The sequence below is a fragment of the Manacus candei genome, unplaced genomic scaffold, assembly GCF_025592945.1.
Source record: "Manacus candei isolate 608988 ecotype Guabito, Panama unplaced genomic scaffold, ASM2559294v1 h1tg000049l, whole genome shotgun sequence".
Lineage (NCBI taxonomy): Eukaryota > Metazoa > Chordata > Aves > Passeriformes > Pipridae > Manacus > Manacus candei.
Genome location: NW_026138097.1, coordinates 4,828,938 through 4,843,381, shown reverse-complemented (window position 1 = coordinate 4,843,381; position 14,444 = coordinate 4,828,938). Strand labels below are relative to the sequence as shown.

The 14,444-nt window shown below is 40.4% G+C and overlaps 1 protein-coding gene across 1 annotated transcript in view; it reads left to right on the top strand.

The window, feature by feature from the left end:
- Nucleotides 1-4,785, top strand: part of ADCY1 (adenylate cyclase 1) — a 664,242-nt gene extending 659,457 nt beyond the window's left edge. The window contains exon 21 of the transcript XR_007906518.1: nucleotides 4,775-4,785. The gene's annotated coding sequence lies outside the window, so the exon portion shown is untranslated. The remainder of the gene's footprint in view (nucleotides 1-4,774) is intronic.
- Nucleotides 4,786-14,444: the final 9,659 nt, after the last annotated feature.

Here is a 14,444-nt window from a genome sequence, read left to right as displayed (position 1 = left end):
ATGTTGGGAAAACTCTAAGAAAAATGGTCTAACACACCTTCTTTAGGAATTGGTAGTAGAAAAGATGAGGGCAGGGGAACTAGGATCCTTTCTTCTTTTTCCTCCTCTGGTCTTCGAGCAGAAAATGAGATGTCAGCCACAAAATTAGTAAGAGGGTGGTGCCTCTTCTTGCTATAAGGCTTTCCACTGTTTTTGTTCAGACTGAACTAAAGTCAAAATGGGATCTACTTCTTATGAAGTTTCCTTAATTTCAAAGTCCAGTAATATATGGTATAGTAATTTGTATTCACTTTTAAATGGGCAGATGTCAGTCACAAGGCACGTCATTGTTTTCGAAGGATTTGTCTTCACTTATCTACAAATTGGCAGTGGAAAACCCTTGTAATATTCTTTATGAATGAGTGACACCTGCTGGATAAAATAGGCTTTAAAAGAAACATTTCCCCGGAGTTCCATAATCATTTCATTCCAGAAACCAGAACTTAAAACCAACCACAGCTTCCTTTTTTTTAAAAGGAAAAAGCATGCAAGCAACACATTGTTTCTGCTTTCAAAGTCCTCAGTCAAATCAAAGTGAAGTTTGTGCTGAAAACAAATGAGCTATCACAAAATTAATCTCATTTTTCTGTCTGGAGAAGTATTCAACAACAAACTAAGCAAAGACACTGATTACTTTTCATGCAGGAGTCCAAAGTCTTCAAATATAGTTTTATTTCAATTTTAGACTTACTGTACTCAAAGTTCTCTTAGAAAGAGAAAGGAGCCACATCTCCAGTGCATGTCGGTGTGGGGTGCTGTAGAAAAGAGGCAGTAGCAGCTTTCAGCCAAGGTCTTTTATTTTAGGAGAGTACATATATCCAGCTGGGGAGGGGAGAGTGGAGTCGGGGGAAGAGAAAAAGCAAACAAATGAAGAAAGGATAAAGAGAGGAAGGTAGTAGTCCAGTTCTGCAAAGAAACTGCTAGATGTCTAAGTGCCTGAGGTGGTGGGAATTCAGGAAATTCTTTCTGAACTCTTCCTGGTTGCATTAGGATCCCCCTTAAATAAGTCTGAACTGCTTTCTGGAAATAACTTACAGAATTAGGATGTTCCCACGGCAACAACGCATATCAATAGAGGGCTTTGTTAACATAACATTCATACATATATAGCCCAAAATAGTAAATGTACCCTTTGCAGAGCTCTCATTGGTAGGCTCTCATAGTGACAATATATCTGCTGTTTAACAAAGCTGCTTTCTAGAAATTGTAGATAAAGTTTAGAGTTTTTGTTGCCAAAAGAATACATATTAGAACTATACTGAGAAATCAATGTCAAGGAGCAGCTAGATCACCAAATATAGAATATATGGATGAAGTCTTTAGCTGGTATACTACTTCTATAAACAGGACTTCTATTCCTGTCTTTCTTCCTTTCCCACTAGAACAAGTTGAAGAGTCCTGTAATAATACTTAAACTCCCAGAAAGATATATAGCATATTCATACCATGTCTCAAGACATTTCATGGAAACACAAAGGACCTAGAAACTATCTGTACAATAATTTTCTAGGCAAGGAATATTTTCTTTAAATCTTTCTCTATAAGGATCCTCCAAGACCTGTAATAGGAATAGCCTCCCAGAAAAACCAATGGCTACTTTATACACAGACTCCTAACCTTTGTTTCAATGCATCAGGACTTTTGTACTGCTTATACAGACCTTCATAGTAATGTCACAAGTAAATCACATTTCAAGTAAAACATGTATTCCCACCAAAACATGACAATCCTTGCAAGTAGAATTGTATTGGCCTAGGCATATCAGTAATAAAACAAATCTGTCCAACCATTGTTGTTCATTGTTTGAAACTAAATGATGCTCACAAAAAACCAAAACAAAACAATCCATGTATATAATATACAATATGTTTACTCTACATAAAACACAATTTAGACTAGTGCTCTTGTGTACCAAAACAAGTCTAACAATCTACCCTGACTGAATTTTGTTTTGCACATTAGATATTTCTTAATCAATATTGCTTTTTATTAATATTAACTTGCACTTTTTTAGCTACTACTTGGTCCTAATTTCTTGAGGAAATGAAGATCCCGCAATTCCACTTCTTGTGGAGTAGATTGCTCATCAGACTTAAGAGAAAGCCAAATCACATGGAATTGGATCTTTTTTTTAAAGCTGCTTTGGTATCTAGGTTCAGGAAGATGGTAAGCGTTCACCAATTTTTTAGAAACATCATGAGACATCATGCCAGTAACCCTAGTAAGCACTGTAAAAAGCAAAGGAAAGATATATGAATAACAAATAGATGTGAAAATATACATGTATACACATAACATACTTTTTGAAAAGGGAGATTTTGTCTCATGAACCCTCTGAAGGGGTCAACAGGCTTGTTAGTCTACTTGGTACATGGGTAGGAATTGCCAAAAAGCTTTCAGGAAGATTCTCCCCTCTTCCAGTCAGTGGATAAGGATAGCAAGGGAAGTAATTACATTTCCACATACAGAACAAAAGGAAAGTGCATTTTTTACAGTGAAGCATCATGACCTCTTCAAAAATCCTTTTGTCTAACTGGCTTCTTCCTCTACCAGAGGAGCTATTTAGTAAAGGAGAAGGAGTACTAGCCAGTTTCCTCACAAATGTTCCAATATACTGATCTTAAAGGCATTCAAAAAGATATGAATTATACAGCAAGTCTTTCACCCATAAAAAGGTTGTAAGACAAGAGGAAGCTGAAGCCTCCAGCAAGGTGAAGGAAAGTCAGATTAACCAAATAAAAGCAACAAACAAAATTTTGCTGAGATAAAATTCAAAATTAAATTTCCCCAGTGGTGTCTATGGCAAAATCTGGAGTTATACAAACAAGCTAGTAAGAAAATTTCTTTTTCTCGGGAAGTTACAAAACCAAAGATTTTCTTTGCCTTATTCTCTTTTTCAAGACATTATAGATTTTATTTTTCCCAGGTCAGGATTCTCACATTGCCTTTTATCCTATCCTGACTTAAGTTATATAGTACTATGAGCACCATGAATTACAATTCATACCCACCTAGACCACTCCTTTGGTTTTACTAATGCACACCATTCCTGTGACTGCAACAGCTCAAACTGAAAAATATTTAACACATGTATTGTCCAAATGCAATTGTGCAAAAAGATCTGATCCACCATAACCTTTCTGCCACAGTTTCTCAAACAAAGAGTGGTGCTTTGCAAAGAACAATTTGAGAATATCTGCTCTGCACTTGATAGTTTCAAAAATGATACTATGGAGAAAATAGCTATTGCACATGACAAGGCAGGGAAGGGGAGCTGTTTGTTCTTCCAGATAATTAACTTCCATCATGAGGGAGATTCTTCTAGCCACTCAGGCTCACTTGTCCACCTGCACGTTCTGTTGAAGGACCAGGATTTCACTCCTAGATCAAGCAATTCAAGATTAAAATAATACCCACAAAAATATCTTCACAAACTTATAATAAAGTGAGATAGGGTTCCAGACAGGGAAATACTTCAGTCATATTTAGTTCTTCTTGAAAATTAAAGAGAAAAATGCCATATCTGTTCATAGAAGACAATCCTGACTAACTCTGTGAAGGCAGACCTGAAAAGGAGAAAAGCAAACAATGTTTCTAAGGAAAAACAGACCTGACCCAGATGGGCAGAGCTACAAGGAGGTAATGGGCTCCATCAATGGCCCTGTCATTGCAGGGGATTAACCAGGTCCAGGGTCCAGCCAGGTGAAGCAGGAGATGTGGCCATTTATAGAGGTGGTCTGCACCAAGTTGACCAACAGCCCCCGTTCAGGGAGCTGCAGTGAGATCTAAAGCAGGCAGAAGGTGGAGGTCCCAGGTCAGGCTAGGCAGGGTAGGGCTGTTAGGGCCTATTAGTGCCCTCCAGGCCCTGATGTAAAGCAAGCAACTACTTCAATAATTACATTTTCTTTGACAGCCCAGGATTAAAAAAAGAAAAATCTCTTTTGGATTTGACTTCTGAAAACTATACTAAGGCACCAGCACATCCCCAAGAAGACTGTTGGCCAGATATTCAAACCTGAAATAACAAGAAGTTTCCAAGTCAGACAGCATGTGCCAAAACATCTGGACTTGCATACCAGATCACAAATTACATATTTTTGTCATTCATAATATAATTTTGACAGGTTATTCTTGCCCAGAATTTCCAAAGGAAAGGGACTGGGTAGTGTGGCAAATTGCCCCAGGAACTGGCTGTTCCTCATTTCTAACTGAAGAATAATTATTTACTGTCCTACCTCTAGTTACTCAACATTTTCCTCTTAAATCCATATGTAACAAAGTTAGTTATATTTGTCTATTACCTAAAACTGCAATTCTTAGCACTTTTAAAAGACAAGAAATCCTCTGAAATACCTGTAATATAACCTGTCATCCTAGATTTTGACAACCTAAATAATTATCTTTATATAAAGCTGCATTTTTCAATAATTGTTTGTAAAATTTAGCATTATAGTTAATGTTTTAGTTAAATAATTTTCAATTTGGTATAGATTCCTGTAGTGTTAAAATTAGGAGATTGAACATAGACTTGATTGGGTAAAAACTTAAATGAATGAATGAATTTTTGTATAGGAAAAAAAAGTTGTGGAAAATAAACATGAAATTTTTCATCCTTAGGAAAGTTTAGTTTTTCTGCAAGAATACTCTCAGGGCTCCAAGGTGATCAATAGGCTTTGACAGCCCTGAACAGTCTCCTGTTTTATGCTCCCTCACTCCCTGCCCCTAGGCCCAGAAGACACACATCAGCTCAGGCTTGGGAACCCTTCCCCCTTCCCTGCTCTGTGCCACAGTAGGCCTGGGGCCAGTCTCCTGGACGGACTCCTCAGACCTTCAAAGCAGCATTACCTCCAGCCCTGCCTTTGACTTTGTCTGCTTTTGCTCACACTTGAAGCCCATATCCAGATCCTAGAGCTGGTTTATTCCCTGATTGTGTCAAGGCTTGTCAATGAATTCAGTTACAAGTCCTCGGCTCTGCCCACCTGGCTCAAGCCCAGGGGTACAGCAACCCATCAGTGAGGGCACAGCCTGCACTAATGCCTACCAAAGCTCCTGATCTTGCATAGCCCCACTCCTACTAGTTGGTAATGACAGTAAGATACCCAGAATGCAGTACTTCTTTACCAAAATCACCCAGTAAGGATCTAACAAACAATATGTTTGAATATATATCACCCAAAAGACTTCCTTCAGGTATTTTTTTTAGAATCACAGAATTATCGAGTTTGGAATGGATATCTGGAGGTTATCTAGTCAAACTCATGTCCTGCTCAAAACAGGTTGCTCAGGGTCCTGTTCTATTGAGTTTTGATTACCTCCAAAGACGAAGATACTCCAGCCTCACTGGGCAACCTGATACACTGTTTGACCATCATCATGGTGTATTTTTTTCCTCTCTAATTGGAATTCTTCATGTTGCAGCTTGCATCTACTGCTTCTTGTACTATCAACACTCACCTTTGAGAATCATCTGGCTTCGTATCTTCTCTATAGGTAGGTATAGACACCAATAAAAGCTGTCTTTAGCCCTTCCTAAGGCTGAAGGGACTCTGATCTCTCCTCTTAGACCCCTTCACCATATGCTGATAGCTATCCACTTGGATGTGCTCCAGTATGTCACTGCCTGACTTCTGGTCCAAATTTGGGCACAGCACTCCACATACAATCTCACAGGTATCACAGAGAGGGGTAAAACCACTTTCCTCAACCAAAAGCACATTGCTGGCTTATCTTCAATTAGTGTTCCAACAGTATCCCTGATTCTATAAAGCCTCTTTTCATCTGTCTGGCCTGTACTAGTGGATAGGGTTATTCCATGCCAGACAAAGGGCCAATGGGGATGAAGGAAGACTTCCTGAGGTGCTGGTTGATAGAAAACTTCTGTCTTTAAGCTGACTTCCAGCCCAAAAAGCTCAGCAGCCTCTGTAAAGCAGGATGTTAAACGCTACAGAGCTACTTCTGTGTGGGTGACGAGGGTGTCATCATCAGCATAAAGCAGTTCACGGACACGATGATTTAAGGTCTTAGTGTGGGCCTTCAGTCGCCTTAGGTTGAATAGGCTTCCATCAGTACAATATCGAATGTAGATACCATCTTCATCATCGAGGTCTGCTGTGGCCCTTTGGAGCATCATGCTGAAAAAGACTGTGAATAGGGTTGGTGCAAGTTTCACACCATTAGTTATTAGAAAGGGCTCAGAAAGTGCGTCTCCATATCTGATTTGGCCATGGTGATCCTCATGGAGTGAGATGATCATTTTAAGGAACTTGGGGAGACATCCTAAACGTTCCAAAATCTGCCATAGACCTTTTCTGCTCACAGCATTGAAAGCCTTGGTGAGATCAACAAAGAGAGAGACCCTACACTTCTCTTGCAGTTGTCTGAGAACAAATTCAGCTTGAATTTCAGTTTCAGAACTCAAAGAAAATCTCTCCACAAAACTCTTAGCCATCTTGACAGTCATATAGCAGCACTCCATATCACAATATTTAATGAATTTATACTCATAATTTCCCTGTGAGACCACACAGGTGCTCTCCTTTCCATCCTCCCATATGGGGGATGTAGGCTAACAGATACTATGTGCCAGGCTAACAACAACAGAAAGACCAGAGATACAGGGTTCATCTATGCAATGATCAGCTCATTAATGTCATTGATGACACATGATAGAGCCCCAAATCAGCTAGAGCTTCAGGGTAGATCTGCCCAGGCCTCTCATCTCCAGCAAGTTGTTTGTAAAAATAGACCAGAGAGTTTTAAATCTCAAGAAAACCATGCTTCATTTGAATATCAAATATGTTATTTTGGTTTAAATGAGGAAGTAGAAAAACACAGTGGTTATGATAATAAGATATATGAAAGGTTTAAACAGAACTCATAATTCCCTTCCTAACCCCCAGAAAGGTATTTCTAGGTACAAGTTCTGACTTTTCATTCTCTAATCTTCACAGCAAACTGCCCATTTTTCCACATATGTAGGGGGTTGGACCTTGCTCCTGTAAACCTTGTGCACTCTCTATCATGAGGCTTGTGAACCTCTTCTCCCACAGAATAGCTTCCCCAAACAGAATAATGATCTCCCTTTCCCTCTAGGACAGTGTGCCTAACCTTTCTTCCACAGAGATACAGGGCAAAAGGAGAACCAAGCAAAGAGAACATACAGCACACTGAACTATAATTTACTATGGTTGGTGGGCCAAGTGGCTACATAACTGAGATGTCAGAATGTCATTGCAGGCTTTCTGGGCATTATTCCATAGGAAAGAACATTTTATAGTCAATGCATTGTAGGAAACAGTTTTATAGACTTCATTTAGGAAAAATGAAAAAGGAAAAAAGAAAAAAGAAAAATCCATGTCAGAGATTCCCAAATCATGTTTGTTTCACAATAAAATATTTAAAGCAATAATTGTGTTTCCCACCTTTCTCTTATACCACTTGTGCTGCAACAAATTGTATACAATTGTATTTCTGTATTTAACATAATCATATTAAAGATATCCTATTCTTCACACCAGCTGCTCTTAAAAAACCAAAACATTTGTTTCCTCAGATTCAAAGACAACTTAAATTTTCCTGTGTTTGTCAGATGATAACACCTATATTTGAAATTCAGATAAACAGATTTATTTGTGAAATGCAAATATGCATACAGAAAATATTTTAAGGAAAACAGTAACCATTCCAGAACTAAGCAAACCAAAAGAGTCTATCTTGACTCTTCATGAGTTGTGTGCAGAGCCTAAGAGTTAATTAAAAATGTAGAAAACTATGGACCTATTATACCTGTACTAAGGAAAATTAAAAGTAGTCCAAAAAAGTTTAGATAACAGAAGAAAAGACAGCGGGGGAAAACCTGTAGTTCTCTATACAGCATACATGAGAACGCAACTAGCAATAGTAGAATTATTATTATTGACTCAGTGCTGCTGTCTGTGCAGGGGCTTTTCAACTAGATGAAGACTTTCAACAAAGTCAGCAGATGGCAAATGAAATGCTAAGAGGCAATCTGAACGTTATTTACAAAGAAAAATGTTTATTTCGGAAGACATTACTTGATGCTGGGAAAAAAAAATGGCCAGAGTTTAAATGTGGTATCTGCTTAGGCACGGGTTCTGGCCAAATCACTTGAACCTCCCTAGGAGTAAAAAATAAACTATTAAGATACATGTTGCAAGAATTCAGGGCCTGACCTTGTGTATTGAGTTTTCGTGGCCAGGTTTTAGTAGCAGGGTTGGGGCTACAGGGGTGGCTTCTGTGAGAAGCTGCCAGAAGCTTCCCCCATGTCTGGCAAAGCCAATGTCAGCTGACTCCAAGATGGACCAGACTCTGGCCAAGGCCAAGCCCGCCAGAGAAGATAGTAACACCCCTATGATAACATATTTAAGAAGGAAAAAAGTTATTGTGCAGAGTGAAAATACTTGAAAAATATGCATGTGTGGAGGATGGGATTTGACTACGTGTCAGAAATTAGTTTCATGAGTTTATAAAATCTGCAGGTGTTTTCACATAGGAAGAGACATGGAAGGTTGAGAAAATATAGCACAGAGGAAAGTAGAGATGTCTTATTCTGAAGGCACCTTTTCCTTTATTTCTTGAGAAATAAATACAAAACTAAAAATAGAAAGGAAACAGTAGGGCAATAAAGACTCTTGGTTATCCCTACTTAGAAGACAGAGGAGAGTAGCTAGCAGTAGCACCTCAGCAGCAGTGGAAACGCATATATTAAGAGTAAATTTTTGACTCCAAACTTTTTGCATACATTTGGAGAAAAGTAACATGGAATTTTATGTTAGATTATAAATTCCTTAGTCCAGTTTACTGGTCATTGTTATTTCCATTTTCAAGTTTTCCCAGATACCTAATGTGAATCTTCTGTGCTCTAATTTCATTCTTTTAGAGGTAATCCAACTCACCAGGGTTTTAAAATTCTTTTCTCTTTGCACAGGTCTTTGCATACATTAAGAGTAATATTTACTCCTTCTGTGAATGCCTTGGTAAATTTTCAGTCTTGCTCTTCTCAGAAATGTTACCATCCAGGTAAGGGCTTCATCTTTTTTGAAACATGGGAGGTCAAAGGAAAAACAAACTGAAACCAAGAGACAAAATTATGTCCTAATTATAATAGGATTTTTGGGGGTGAGGGCAGATGAATACTTTCTGTGGTTACTTGTAGTAGCTCTGAGGGTTAGATTTTTGTTACAGGTCTTTAATTACAAATTTAACCAGATGAGTCCTCCTTTCACCAACAGTGCCCTCAGCAAAATTGTAAAGACTTCCATGATTTTAGCTCTATCACCAGAGAAGAAAAAAAAATTGTTCACGACAGAAAAAAACATTTTCCTTTGATTTACTTTTTACATGGCTCCCTATGTAACATCGATGCACAGTTTGCTAAACTGGCACCATTTTTAATACTTATAGACTACAAAAACATTCCAATTCTAGAATTCAAACTTTAACATGTAGGAAGGTAGCTATCCTAAGTCAACTCCAGTATTAATTCTTGCAGTACAGCCCACAAACAGAACAAGCCAGTGGCATTATATAAACATGCTTAAACCAGGAAGATTGGAAACCTATAAAATAATCAACAATCATGACTAAATTGCTCCCAACATACAGTGATTTTTGAGCTGCTTCATCTCAGCAGGAGCACAGGTGGTGTTCCCCTCAGTTCCTGCAGTAGCAGGGATGAATGAGGAGAGGAGTAGGAAAACCCATCTGTCATAGGTTTACTTGTTCTAGAAAAAACCAAGGGGGAATTTTTTTCTTTCCTCTGCGTTGATGTAAAAGAAAGATGTTGAACAAGGGGGGGGGGGTGGGGGGGTGGTTGGCCTAGGGTGATTGATACACACAAAGGAACTAGCTAGCAGACCCACATTCCAGGCTGATAGCCCTCAGAAGACCTGGGGTAGGGGGAGGTGATGAGGTATTTTTTCTCTCCTTGGGAAATGACAGGCACTTCACTTTTGCCCTGACTCAGGGAGAGTATGTGTATGGAAAGGCTCTGAGTTCGCTTTGTTTTCGGCCGGGTCATCTGGCTGCTTCTGGCCCTGACTCGCCTCTGTTCTCCTGCACCCTGTTCTGTTCCCAGCCCAGACTTGTTCAGATTTGGGTACATCATTATTATTTAGTTGTTTTTGTGTTCTTTTGTTGTTCTGCCAATACATATATATCCTTTAATAAAGGGCTGTTATTTTTTTTCTTTCTTTCTCCATACTTCCTCAATTGGATCCTCTTAATTTGGAATTTACAATTGCTTAGAGGGAGGAGCTCGGTCTTCCTCATAACTCATCCTCCTTAGCAAAACACTTTAGTCTCATTAAACTGAGACACCATCTTATCAATAGGTGGCTAAAGGATTCATGCCACTGGCAGAATTTTGCTTTTTTCAACCATGGGGAAAAAATTCTATGGTATCTAACCTGCTAGAGTCAGATGGGCTTCATCTATCTAGCAAGGGCAAAAGGACTCAAGCCCACAAGTTTTTGGGGCTGATCAGGAGGGCTTTAAACTAGGTTTGAAGGGGGAAGGGGTTGAAATCAGGCTCTCCAGAGCTGAGCCTAAGGATGGAAAGCCAAAGTTAGAAGTGAAATCAGCAGCCCAGCTGAAGTGTATGTACACCAATGCACGCAGTATGGGTAACAAACAAGAGGAGCTGGAAGCCATCATGCAGCAGGAAAGCTATGATGTAGTCACTATCATGGAAATGTGGTGGGATGACTCGCATGACTGGAGTGCTACCATGGGTGGCTACAAGCTCTTCAGAAGGGACAGGCAGGGTAGGAGAGGTGGAGGGGTGGCTCTATATGTTAGAGTCTCTGGACTCTAGAACTTGAAGTCAGTAATGATAAGGTTGAGTTCCTGTGGATCAGAATTAAGGGGAAGGCAAACAGGCTGACATCCTGGTGGAAGTCTGCTACAGACCACCCAATCAGGATGATGAGGGTGATGAATTACTCTACAAGCAGCTGGCAGACGTCTCAAAATCACCAGCCCTTGTTCTCGTGGGTGACTTTAACCTGCCAGATGTCTGCTGGGAACTCCACACAGCAGAGAAGAGGCAGTCTAGGAGATTCCTAGTGTGTATAGAGGATAATTTCCTGCTCCAGCTGGTAAATGACCCTACCAGGGATGGGGCCCTGCTAGACCTGCTGTTCACAAACCAGAGAGGGGCTGGTGGGAGATGTGGTGGTCAGAGGCCATCTGGGGCACAGTGACCGTGAAATAATAGAGTTTTCAATATTCAGGGACACAAAGAGGGCCATTAATAAAACTTCTACCCTGAACTTCCAGAGGGCAGATTTCAGCCTACTCAGAAGACTGGTTCAGAAGGTACCTTGGGAAACAGCCCTTGAAAACAAAGGGATCCAGGAGGGATGGACATGCTTCAAGAAGGAAGTCGGTCAGCCTGGCTGAACATGGAGATTTTTGAAGGAAATTAGGGGGAAAAAGAGAGCTTACCAACTATGGAAAAAAGGGCTGGCTACTCACAAAGAGTTTAGGCATATAGTTAGGTAATGTAGAAAGAAAATTAGAGAGACAAAGGCACAATTTGAATTCAATCCAGCCATTTCTATTAGGGATAACAAGAAGTGCTTCTACAAATACAAAAATATAACAAAATATATATATATATTATATATATAACAAATATAACAATAACAAAAAGAGGGGCAAGGAAAACCTCCATTCTTTGTTGGACATGGGAGGGAATATAGTCACCAAAGATGAGGAAAAGGCTGAGGTACTTAAAACCTTCTTTGCTTCAGTTTTCAACAGGAAGACAGGACAACAGGCCTCTGGAGCTGGTAGACAGAGACAGGAAGCCGAACAGCCCCCCTGTAATCCAGGAGGAAACAGTTAGCAAACTGATGAGCCACTTGGATACTCAGAAGTCTATGGAACCAGATGGGACCCATCCTAGGGTGTGAAGGATCTGGGGGCAGAGCTCGCCAAGCCGCTCTCCATCATTTACCAACAGTCTTGGCTCACTGGGGAGGGCCCAGATGATTGGAAGTTGGCAAATGTCACGCCCGTCCACAAAAAGGGCCAGAAGGAGCACCTGGGAAACTACAGACCTGTCAACCTGACCTCAGTGCCTGGCAAGGTTATGGAGCAGATCATCCTAAGTGCAATCACACAACACCTACAGGATGGATAAGGGATCAGATCCAGCCAGCACAGGTTTAGGAAGGGCAGGTCCTGTTTGACCACCCTGATCTCCTTTTATGATCACGTAACCTGCTTGGTGGATGAGGGGAAGGCTGTAGATGAAGTCTATCTGGACTTCAGCAAGGCCTTTGACACCATCTCCCATAGCATACTCCTGAAAAAGCTGGTAGCTCGCATTTTGGACAGGTGCACTCTGTGCTGGGTTAGAAACTGGCTGGAGGGCCAGACCCAGAGAGTGGTGATGAACAGTGCTGCATCCAGTTGGAGGTCGGTCATTAGTGGTGTCCCACAGGGATCAGTGTTGGGCCCAGCTCTATTTAATATCTTTATTGATGATTTAGATGAGGGGATTGAGTCCACCATCAGCAAATTTGCAGATGACACCAAGCTGAGGGAGCGTGTCAATCAGCTGGAAGGCAGGAGGGCTCTGCAGAGGGACTTGGACAAGCTGGAGAGTTGGGCTGATTCCAACAGGATGAGGTTCAACAAGGCCAAGTGCCAGGTCCTGCACTTTGGCCACAACAACCCCATGCAGCGCTACAGGCTGGGCACAGAGTAGCTGGAGAGCAGCCAGACAGAAAGGGACCTGGGAGTTTGGATTGACAGGAAGCTGAACATGAGCCAGCAGTGTGCTCAGGTGGCCAAGAAGGCCAATGGCATCCTGGCCTTTATCAGGAACAGTGTGGCCAGCAGGACCAGAGCAGTGATTCTTCCCCTGTACTTGGCACTGGTTAGACCATACTTCAAGTACTGTGTCCAGTTCGGGGCTCCTCAGTTCAGGAAGGATATTGAGGTGCTGGAGCAGGTCCAGAGAAAAGCAACAAGGCTGGTGAAGGGACTCAAGTACAAGTCCTGTGAGGAGAGGCTGAGGGAGCTGGTGTTATTTAGCCTGGAGAAGAGAAGGCTCAGGGGAGACCTCATCACCCTCTATTACTACCTGAAAGGAGGTTGTAGCCAGGTGGGCATTGGTCTCTTCTCCCAGGCAACCAGCAACAGGACAAGAGGGCACGGTCTTAAGCTTTGCCAGGGGAGGTTTAGGTTAGATATTAGGAAGAAATTTTTTACAGAGAGAGAGTAATCAGACATTGAAATGGGCTGCCCAGGGGAATGGTGGATTCACCATCCCTGGAGGTTTTTAAGGTGAGACTGGATGTGGCACTTAGTGCCATGGTCTAGTAACCACAGTGGTGTTGGATCAAGGGTTAGACTTGATGATCTTGGAGGTCTTTTCCAACCTGGATCATTCTATGATTTTAACTATCATGTTGCCAGGTAGAGATTGCAACACAAGGGCCTTGGCATAGCTTTCTCACAGTTATTGTTAGTAAACAATAAGCATCTTTTAAAGTCTCTCTTTCTGTCCCTTTTTTCCACTACTCTGACACCAAGAAAATCATCCTATTTCCTGCACTTACTGTGCACTAATATTCTCATTTCTTACCAAATGCTTAGTTTTATGCCCACTTTTAAGATTCATGCAGTGTGTGAAATCTCATAGCTACCAAGTGTTTGTAATAACTATTGAATATAAAATGCAGCTCTTAATTTCTTCAACACATTAGAATTGTTCAATCATGTTGAAACCTAATGTCTGAGTCTGACTGTGTGAGTGCAATAAACTGCCAGTAGGGAAGCATTTACCCAGCTCTGTCTTTATCTCAGCTAATAGTGTCACTTATACCTTCATGTATCTCTTTTCCTAAACAGGCTTACAGAGTATTCAGCTGCAGAAGTAACTAAAATAAAAGACTTCATTTAAACTGGAAACACGAGTTCTAAATGTTATTCTTGTAGAAATGCTATAACTAGGTATATGAATAACCAGAAGCCTTCAATCCATTAGAAAATTGTAGATGATTCAGTGGGTTATTATTTTAATATATAAGGCCAACAGAGTGAGAAGTCAAATGACTGAGGTTGTAGAACAGATCAGCAATGTCGCCAGAAATAAAAAACAAAACTCCTATCTACACTGTAACCTGTACTGAGTCCTTCAAAAACTATATGAATTTCCATATGATGTGGGATTTGATAAAAGATTCATCTAGTATCTCATAATAAAAAAATATTATCATATTATGTTTCAGAGGGAAGGTTTGCTAAAAAAGTTTGAATAAAGTTTTCTAATGAAGCAACTCACACTAAATTGTCATTATCTTTCTCATCATTACAATCTACAGAGAACATTTATACTATCAAACTTATGTGGTTAAATTAAAATCTTCAAA